Source organism: Musca autumnalis, unplaced genomic scaffold (assembly GCF_047663935.1).
Source record: "Musca autumnalis isolate F117 unplaced genomic scaffold, ASM4766393v1 scaffold_5, whole genome shotgun sequence".
Lineage (NCBI taxonomy): Eukaryota > Metazoa > Arthropoda > Insecta > Diptera > Muscidae > Musca > Musca autumnalis.
Window position 1 is genome coordinate 23745483 of NW_027412088.1, and position 11742 is coordinate 23757224.

Sequence of the window (11742 nt, forward strand, 5' to 3'; positions counted from 1 at the left end):
CCACAGTAGCACTTCATATAAGGGAGGTGGAACACGATTGATAAAAAGTGTTTTGGTTGAAATGTGACAAAACGTGTTCCATGTGACACAAACTGCCAAAAACATGAAAAAAGATTCCATGGAACAATTCAGCAACTGTTTGCAATTATAAAAATCGGCTATAACTTCTAGACTATCACAGATATCTGACTAAAATAAACTACTGATGTATTCTATGAGTTTAGTTAAGTAGAACTGTAGTGCGATTCCCTAACTCATTTTTTGAGTTACCGACAAAAATCGGTAACATTAAAACGCAAAATTATGAACGAAAAGTTCAAATAATGATTGACAACACTGTTACCCAGCAAAAAGTTTGCCTCCAAAGAGGCAGTTAAATGATATGTACAAGTGATCTGGAAGTGCATCAAATTACGCATTTTCACTCATGATTTTTACAAGAGCGTGACTACTGAAAGAGGCACTCCATTGCACTGCATTTTAACTGACCCGTTGGCACTGCATTTTAACTGACACTCTGGCACTGCATTTTAACTGACCCTTTGGCACTGCATTTTAACTGACCCTTTGGCATTGCATTTTAACTAACCCTTTGGGGTAGAATAGGATGCAGTCCAAAGCACGTGTGTTTGTGCAAGCCATTACAAAATATCCCAGAACAAATAAAATGCATTTATTATTTGTGGAGAACAAAAATATTAAGAACTTTATTACATTAACACAAATTATGAAAATTCTCCATTGAATTCAATCGCAAACATGCGTGTTTCCTCCACTCTCTATTTAATTCAAGCTGAATTGTTTATGCTTCATCTGCTATTTGGGTTTGATATTGTCTCCAACAGCACTCCATTGGGAAATTTTCTTCTCGTGAGTTACCGGAAAAATGTTCACAAATTAAATATTTTGTAGTTTGTATTAGCAAATTTTTGGAAATTTTAACACGCTTATTTCTTTTTATAAAATGTATGCCGCTGACTGTAGAGATGTATACACTGATTTATGAACGTGTAGGGATCTCTAACAACTGCTAATAAAATGTAGCGAACGGAGTGCCTTTTTCACGACTCCGTTTGGACTGCATCCGGATGCTGTTAAATTGTGAGGAATTGGAGTGCCTTTTTCACGACTCCGTTGAACTGCATCCGGATGTTGTTAAAATGTGACAATTGGATGTGATTCTTTGGATTGCATCCAAATGCGGTTAAAATGTGAGGACGGGAGTGCCTTTTTCACGACTCCGTTTGAACTGCATCAAAACATGCCGTGAAAGAACTAGTCCACATTGCAATACTTCCAATTTATTTTGCTGGGTAATATCGATAGAGCTTTACGACTACTTTTTATTGGTCGCTAACTTACCGATTAATATCGTCAATTACCGAAATTATAAGCATTTTAATTTTACCGACATTTGTCGGTAACTCAAAAAATGAGTTAGAGAATCGCACTACTGAGCTCTTAAAGTATTGGACTATTGCACCATTTTTATCCTGTATGGCCTTAAACATTAACTTGCGTTTTTCTCGAATCAGGCAAATGGCTTATGAAACACTTAAGCATGACAACGACGAAAAATTGTCAGCACAACTCAGATGAAATGTTGTATTATTGATGTCAACCCAACTGGGTTGTCGATAAACGTATTATCGATCAGTGTTTTTTCAAACTTGTGAACTCTATATTAATCCAAAAGGCACAATTCGCAAAAAAAAACTATTTTAAAATGATAAGTTCAGTGGAATAAGTGACGACGAATACCTCAATTGCACCTCGGATTTACGGTCTTCCTAAGATCCACAAAGAGGGAACACCATTACGACCGATTTGTTCTTCCATAAATTCACCCGTTTATGGACTCTCTAAATATATTGTCAACATTTTGAAACATTTGACAAAGGAATCGGCTTACAATATTAAAGATGCAGTGGACCTCAAAACTAAAATTGCCAATACAATTATATACGAGGACGAAACTTTATTATCTTTTGACGTAATCTCATTATTCCCCAGCATCCCAATAAATCTAGCTTTAAAGATTATCAATGACAAATGGAATATAATCAAAGACTATACAAAAATACCTAGAGAACTATTCATGGAAATACTGACACTTTGCATACAAGACTCAAGATATTTTGTTTTTGATGACAAGGTGTATGAGCAAAGAAAAGGACTTCCTATGGGATCACCAGCATCACCAGTAGTAGCGGATATAGTAATGGAGCAGTTATTGGACACTACGATGGAAAAATGTACGACGAAACCGAAACTACTAACTAAGTACGTGGATGACATCTTCTGTATAGCTAAGAAAACAGAGATCGAAAATATTTCAAGAGCTTTAAACTCATTTGACAAAAACATACAGTTCACGTATGAACTAGAAGAAAACAATAGACTTCCATATTTAGACGCTGTGATAATTCGACAAGGCAACGCTATAACAATAGATTGGTACCAAAAACCAACTGCATCTGGACGACTGATTAACTTTTATTCTAAACACCCCAGACGTATTAAAATAAACACAGCCATAAATTTCATTAATAGAGTCCTAAACATAAGTGATCCACAGTTTCATGAAGCCAATAAAATCAAAATACGCAATATATTGTTCAAAAATGAGTTTCCAAAAAAGACGATTGATGATTTAATAAGACATGCAAACACCAACGGTAAAAAGAAGGAAAGGGAGAAAGAAAAGTGTTATAAGTCCATAACTTACATACCAGGATTTTCGGAAAGGCTCTGCAATTCAAATATTTATAACCAAGATAACTACCAACTAGCTTTAAGAACCAACAACAATGTCAACGGTATGTTTAGCAAAACAAAAACTATGACGAAAAAGGAAGACAGATGCAATTTAGTGCATATTATTAATATACCTAATGACAAGAGAATTAATTATAAAACTGACACAGACCACTGTGCACATATGTATAGAAACGTAGTTCATAAATACCGACGAAAGCATGGTTTAATAATAAAGGTTAGCTAAAGCATCCTGTCAATTTAATTTTTTTCTTTCGAGTGTTCCTAAAACGTCAAAACAATATGCAAAGTCTTTATATGTGTGTGTGATGTTTGAATAATATGCCAACAATTTTAAAAACAATCGAATTCAATGATTTTCAAAATTGTTTTTAGAACATTTGTATGGAAGAAATCCTTCAGCTTATTATTGAAACAAACATTTTATCATATCCACAACTCGATTATGTGGAGAAACCTTGGCCCTTCATTCATTTTCCGCGTTTTTTATAAAATGCTCAAAATTGGTATTTTGTAAACAAACCCAGTTGTTGCCTTTTTGTTTACTAATTTTGAAGTTTTATGAATTCAGGAAAAACAAGGGTTCTATAGATTTTTTTCATTTAAATCTACCTCTTTACTTATACCATGCAATATTTCAATTGTCTTCGACAATCATCCTCAGGGATCTGTTTTTTAAAAACATGATTTTATTATAACAATTTATAAATTATAAATGTAACACAAAATATATTTACTTTTATTTTATGGAAGAAGAGCGACTATAGTGTTGTTAATGTCAACGTCAACTGAGCTTTCGTCCATGGTATAAGTAAAGAGGTAGATTTAAATGAAAAAAATCTATAGAACCCTTGTTTTTCCTGAATTCATAAAACTTCAAAATTAGTAAACAAAAAGGCAACAACTGGGTTTGTTTACAAAATACCAATTTTGAGCATTTTATAAAAAACGCGGAAAATGAATGAAGGGCCAAGGTTTCTCCACATAATCGAGTTGTGGATATGATAAAATGTTTGTTTCAATAATAAGCTGAAGGATTTCTTCCATACAAATGTTCTAAAAACAATTTTGAAAATCATTGAATTCGATTGTTTTTAAAATTGTTGGCATATTATTCAAACATCACACACACATATAAAGACTTTGCATATTGTTTTGACGTTTTAGGAACACTCGAAAGAAAAAAATTAAATTGACAGGATGCTTTAGCTAACCTTTATTATTAAACCATGAAATATTGGAAATGATAAATAAAATTTAAACCAACAAAAAGAAACAACAGCCTTTTAATGACCTTCAGCCAAACCATCATCTACCAAAAGTTCAGTGGAATTATTTTTTGATGATGAAGAAAATGTACAGGACATGACATCTATTAGAAGAAATATGAGGGACAAGTCGAATTTATTGGAATTGCCATCTGCACTGTAAGTTGAAGCTCATGTTGGAAAGATCTGTATAATCATTAATTTATTTTAGGTTTAAGGCGTATTTTCGATTGAAAAGGATGCCGTAGTTTACATTGTGGAAACGTTAAAGGATGACTTCAAAGTATGTTACAGATCAACAGCAATACCCTCACTTTTAAAAGTGTGCGCTGTTTTGAGATCTTTTGCGGAGGGAAGTTTCCAAAAGTCCCATGGCAATGATTACAACAATTGCATGGCTCAATCTACATTGTCGAACGTATTGAAAGAAGTTGTCCACTTGATAGAGGACAAATTGTGCCAAAATTGATCGTTTCGAAGTTGACGGAGGGGAAAAAAGACAAAGCAAAAAATCATTTTTAATCAAAAACGAAATTCCCTGGTGTTGTCGGCTGTATAGATGGACCCATGTGCACATTGGATTTGCACTCAATTTATCAATTAATATTTCAAATTGTTATTTTGTTGTTATTTTCACCATATTATTGATATACAAAAATAATTAGTCATGCAAATAATCAACAATTGTTAAGAAAATTCTTTTTTTAAATGGTTTTATTTAGCTCACCCCGTTTGTTTTATTATTTATTCTTGGGTCAAATTTAGTAATTAAAATTTCACCCTCTTCCTGTCAACCGATTAATCTGAAATTTTGTATACACTTTGGATTTTGGTGACAATACAATTATATTTATTCATTATCATTATAAATTCAAGATGGCGGCCGCTACAAAATGGCGGATAACGTAGGTTTTATCAATCCCATCAATATGGGTGTCAAATGAAAGTGCTCAACCAGTAGAATACAATGTACTATATAAAATTAAAATCTAAGAGGGCGGCCTCTACAAAATGGCTGATAACTTAGGTTTTATCAATCCCCTCAAAATGGGTATCAAATGAAAGGTCTCAACAAATAGAATACAATTTACTATGCAAAATTGAAATCTAAGATGGCCGCCGCTACCAAATGGCTGATAACAATTTTTTATCAATCCCACCAATATGGGTATCAAATAAAAGGGCTTGACAAGAAGAATACAGTGCACTATACATTACATCTTATACACCCGAAAGTCATACAGTTTCCAGCTAAGTACAATTACGGGACGGCTGAAAGAAGAATGTTGCCTTTAATACTATCATGGGCTTCTACTATACATAAAATGCAGGGCAGCACTGTGGATCACGCGGTCGTATACTTAGGTGCGAAACTGTTTGAAGAAGGTCAAGCCTACGTGGCTCTTAGTAGAGTAAGATCTTTGCAGGGACTACGTATAGAGGAGTTGGACTGCAATAAACTAACGGGCAAGAAACCTTGCAATAATGAAGCATAAACGAATTAAACAGAATGCGAAATAAAAACTAAAAACTAGAAAATAAAAATAGGTAAAAAAACTTTTTAGTTAAACGGTTTTATGTTAAACCTACATTGCAATGTTTAAGATAAATGTACTAAAAACCAAAAAATAATAAAATAGATACAGTCGTGGGAATTATAAACATATGCATAGACTAGACCAAAATAAAACCGTGGGGCACGTCAATTGTCTACAATCGTTGATTAAAATGTTCGTTTTGTAATGTTACACTATAATTAGGCAGTTGTTCAACCGATAGCGATGGACGTGTGATAAGTAGGGCTAGAATGTGCAAACAAGCTAGCAAGCTCGATTATAAGCGAGTTTTAGGGTTTCATAGTGGTGAGCGAGTAGTACTTTGTCGATTAAAGACAAACTACGAGCAGTGAAACGATTCCTCGCCAGCCAGCAGTGTGAATGTCCAACGATAAACTAGTTGAAACATCTCTTTTATTTACATGGAGTGTATAACTATTGGAATTTCCATGAGCAAGAAAATAGTAAGTAATTTCCTCACCGTCTGCGGGCCAACTGCCTAACGACGAATTAAACGATTCTTCTATCGCACATTAAGTCGATAATTTGTAGACAATTGACGTGCCCCACGGTTTTATTTTGGTCTAGTCTATGCATATGTTTATAATTCCCACGACTGTATCTATTTTATTATTTTTTGGTTTTTAGTACATTTATCTTAAACATTGCAATGTAGGTTTAACATAAAACCGTTTAACTTAAAAAGTTTTTTTACCTATTTTTATTCCTTTCAATTTTACTTCTTGTTTCTTCGAAAATATTCACTGCAACTGAAAATAACTGGTTGCTGAGAAATAGCCGGTTCGTCAACTGAGATTCGCAACTTCAGTTGAAGGTTGCCATACATGAAGTAATTTTGACAACTGACAACTCCACCCAACGATAATTGCTATCGATAATCGACCCCTAAGAATGCAAAGCGAACATGCTTACCACTGCACCACCGTACCATATAAGCGTCAGATACATAGTTCAAGGTTGTACACGCCTTAAATGAACGTAAACAATCAAAGTGTCTGCATAGGCCAGAGAAAGTGTCTGCCCACACGATAGTCGTAAGTAGTAGCATTGTTGGTATAAACAAGCAATAATAGAATTTCGATCTCCTTTTCTGACACTAACTATGCGTTTACACCAGACAGTGTGTCTTCAAAAACAACTCTGATTTACTAACACATACATACATTTGTCGGCTGCCCAGCCAACAATTTTTGCCGAGATCGTACCGAATTCGGATGTATTTTCTGCACAAGTTTCCATTTCTGATGCCGTAATCGCATGCAAAACAGGTCCGAATTTGTGTGAAGCGGTTCGCAGAATTCGGAACGTTTTGTCGAGGGAAATTCGGAAAGAACATTCTAGTTTCTACACAAATTCGTTTAGAATTCGAAAGATTTTTTTATTATTACAATGTTGATGAAATAGTATTCGTCGTTGCTGCCTACTGAATTGCACATTTATAAAATCATAAAGCATAGTCCTTGCGATAAAATTTTCCATTTGATTTATCTAAAATAGAAATAATATTATAAACAACGTTTTAGAAAATGTGTTTACAATCTTACAATTTCATTTATTGTAAAACATGTGCCAATTTCATCACAAAATAACTTGTTCCGTTACGTCTTATTCACTTAACAGCTGCAAAATAACTAAAAAAAAACCAAGCAATATCGTGAAGACACAAAAAATCTCTCCCTTGCCTTTAAATCAACTTTCGACGAATGTTGATCAATTTTGTTCCCGAGAGAGAGAAACGAATCAAAATTTCCCATTAGAGTATGTCGTCACCATAAATGCCCGAAGACGTAACCGACATGAATATCGAAATTCGCTTTTTGACGTAATCTGATACATAATGCTAAAATACATGCTCTGGAAAAATTTCAAACTTCTATGTTCAAAAACAACGATGCTATTCAAGAAATGGCATTTCAGAAAATGGGATAATATTGCAGATTTTGATGTAAGGGAAGATCTTAAAACTAAGCACTTCAGCGGTTTTGGTTTCACTACTAATTTCCCTTCGTATATGATCGATAATATCCCATATACTCGCCTTCATAAGATTAATATTCCCTAAAACAGTTTTTAATTGTATAACGTTTTTTGCTTCTCCTGTACAGTTTTGGTTTTGTGGGTTACGTCTTTGGGCATTTATGGTGACGATGTGCAGATTACTTGCAACATTTTCGAAAACAAGCGCACGAAAGTGTGCAGAAATTCTTAAACGAAATCTTGCTGAAGATCACTTCAATTCAAAGGGAAATTTTAAGAATTCCGTTCATTTTCTGAACAAACTTTGGAAAACCTCTTAAAAGAATCTAATATCAGAGCCCTCGGTAAAAATTGTTTACTGGGTGTCTTCCAGCTGTCCATCATTTTTTCACAGACAGTCGGTTTAACAAATTTTTGATATTTTTTTGTAAAAAAAGTGAGATAATAATTGAAATGGGGTGACGTAGGGGATGAGAGATACCAAGGAACGGTCCTGACCGGCTTTAACATGGGAAAGTCCATGATTTATCTTGGTCCCTCTCTCATCTCAAGTGGGCACTGACCTCCCCGAGGTGTCACCTGGGGTAGCTGCCTTTAACACCCGTTAAAGGTAGTGAGCTAAAATGTGCCGCGCGTTTACCCATAAGAACGTTAAAAACTTGGGTTTGGGCGCCGGGTTAGTAACCCTCCCCTAGAATAAAGTAGCCTACTATGAAAAAACGAAAGAAAAGAAAAACAAATTCCTCTAAAGTTGACGAACCCCGCAAACGTTTTAAGGACCATGATCTGCGAATCTGCACCTGGAATGTTCGCACACTTTATAGAGAATGTGCAGTCTTCGCATTGGCAGACGTACTTGAAAAGTACAAGGCCGGTATTACTGCCATACAGGAAATACGATGGATTGGGAAAGGCGTCACAACAACACCTAAAGGTGACGCACTGTATTGTAGCTGCCATGACGTAAAGCATGAGTTTGGTTGCGGATTTGTAGTTGGTCGGAGGTTAAAACATCTGGTATCCTGCTTCACCCCAGTGAATGAAAGACTTGCTACAATTCGAATAAAAGCAAAATTCTTTAACATCAGCTTTATTTGCGCTCATGCTCGCACTGAAGACAAGGACGAACAGACCAAAGATATATTTTACGAGCGCTTAGAAGAAAGTTATGACCGTTGCCCTGCCCATGACATTAAAATTATACTAGGCGATTTTAATGCCAAAGTTGGAAAAGAGGATATCTTTGGCCCAACAGTCGGGAAATTCAGTCTCCACAGTGAAACATCTGACAATGGTATGAGGCTGATAGACTTTGCAGCTGCAAAAAACATGGTAGTTAGCAGTACCAGATTTAATCATCTCGATATTCATAAGGGCACCTGGCTGTCTCCAGATTAAAGAACAAGTAATCAAATTGATCATGTTGTGATAGATGGAAGACATTCATCCAGCGTGTTGGATGTACGATCGTTCCGAGGACTAAACATAGACTCGGACCACTTCCTAGTTGCAGCAAAGGTACGCACCCGTTTAAACGTAGCAAATAAAGTACGAACAGACACAACACGAAAGTTAGACATCGGTAAGCTGCAATCACAACAGATAGCCATAGCATATTCCACTCAACTAGTCCAATTGCTTAATCAAATCACTCCTCATCCCGATAATATATCAGCGCAATGTCAATGTATTGCCCACTCCCTGCAAACAGCCGCAAAATCAGTATATCAGGAATCAGTAAATCAGGAATCCATGGTATGACCAGGAGTGTCGTGCTGGTACCGAAGAGAAAAATGCGGCATATAGGGCTAGTTTACAATCCGTAGCAACGCGTAGCGCACGAGCGAGATATCGGGAGAAAAGGAGAGAGGAGAAACGTCTTTTCCGCAGGAAAAAGACAGAGATGGAAAAGCGGGAGTGTGAACAATTCGAGATGTACAGAAGACAGAATGAAATCCGAAAATTCTACCAAAGAGTGAAACATCAAACTGATGGCTTTGGAATTGGCACATCCTCCTTTAGATACCAGCAAGGCAATCTGGTAACTGATACAGATAGTGTGCTAAGGATATGGAAATAGCATTTTTCCGAACTGTTGGTATCCAATAGTAGCGAAGTCGACGAAGATACCATAGATCCAATCCCAGAAGATGTTATTGAATGTATACCACCCGGCCAAGATGAGGTAAAGACAGCAATAAACCGGCTGAAGAATAATAAAGCAGCAGGAGCTGATGGCCTACCACCCGAGCTGTTTAAAACTGGAGGCGACACGCTGATAAGGTGTATGCATCAGCTAGTTAGCTCCATCTGGCAGGAAGAACGCGTACCCGACGATTGGAACCTGAGCATCCTAGGTCCCGTCCACAAGAAAGGAGATAAGATTGTATGCTCCAACCATAGGATCATAAGTCTTCTCCCTATTGCCTATAAGATAGTGTCAGGGATATTGTGCGAACGACTAAAGCCAATGGTCAACGAAATAATTGGACCATACCGATGTGGCTTTAGACCTGGCAAGTCCACCATTGACCAGATATTTACCCTGCGGCAAATCCTAGAGAAGACCCAAGAGATGCAGATCGACACGTATCGACACGTAAGGTGTTCCAAGCAATGTCTGAATTTGGTATCCCCGCGAAGATCAATCGGCGTTGTAAAATGACTCTAACTGACACAAGATCTTCAGTTAAAATAGGAAAGAACCTCTCCGAAGAGTTTTGTACCAAAAGAGGTTTTAGGCAAGGAGACAGCCTTTCGGGTGATCTTTTCAACATCCTACTAGAAAAGGTTATACGAGAGGCAAACGTCAAAAGAAGTGCCACAATCTGCACCAATAACCACATGTTACTTGTTTATGCTGATGATATAGACATCATGGCGGTAAACGGCGAGAAGACAAAGCTGATGGTGTCGACGAGCAATGCGTCCATTGAGATCGGACCAACTGTTGAAGTTGGTTCCTATAATTTTGAGGTAGTAAAAGACTTTGTATACCTCGGCACCGCCGTAAACACAACAAACGACATCAGTTGTGAAATAAAAAGAAGAATTGTTTTGGCCAACAGATGCTACTTTGGCTTAAGTAAACACTTTAAAAACAAAGCCACAACTCGTCAAGCAAAAGTAACACTTTACAAAACACTGATACTACCCGTGCTGATGTATCGTTTCGAAGCCTGGATACTTGCACAGGCAGATAAGGCAGTGCATGGCGTGTTTGAGAGAAAAATTCTTCGAAATATCTACGGACCGATCTGCGTTGACGGTGAATATCGACGTCGTATGAACAACGACATCACTATATATAAACGTATCGAGATGCAGCGATTGCGTTGGCTAGGCCATATCATAAGAATGGGCGATGATAAACCCGCTAAAAAGGCGTATAAATACGGACCGCTTGGCGGTGCACACAGAATTGGCAGGCCAAAGAATAGATGGCGCAAACAAGTGGATGAAGAGATTACAAGGCGCGGTATTCTAGAAAGGGAAGCACTAAACAGAGAGAATTGGAGATCTTTTCTTAGTTCGGTGTATGGAACAAATGTTCTGTAATGGGCCAGCTAAGTATTGAGGAAAATCAAATTTTCAAAATGAAACCCAGTCAATGCCAGGTTGGTTTATTTTCAAAGTTGTTGAAAAGACATTTTGAAAAAACGAAACAGTGTTTATGAAGAAATAAAGAAAATTTTAAGTTCATTCATTATTAGGGGAAATTTTGAAGATTTCGGTTGCAGATTGAAGGCTGATTGAATGATTTGCTACACACTTATCAAGCACACACGTATAGAAGGGGTTCATCGGCTGGACAAGTGTATGGCCCGCTTTATTAGGGTATAATAATATTGTCTTTACAAAAGAAGAAGGCAATGGCTCTAAAGGCCTGCGTACATAAGCTGCTCTGCCTGATTGCCTTGCTTTCCTGCTTCATTTTTGACATAATAAAAATAAAAGAATAAAGAAGCCCTAGGAAATTTCGAACTGGGTTGCCCTTTTCTTTTTTATTCTTTTATCAGAAGTAAGCAAGGTAAGCAGGCAAGGCAGCTTATGTACGCAGGCCTTTAAGGCCAGGGTACATAAGCTGCCTCGCCTGGTTGCCTTGCTTGCTTCTAATAAAAGAATAAAAAAAGAAAAGGGCA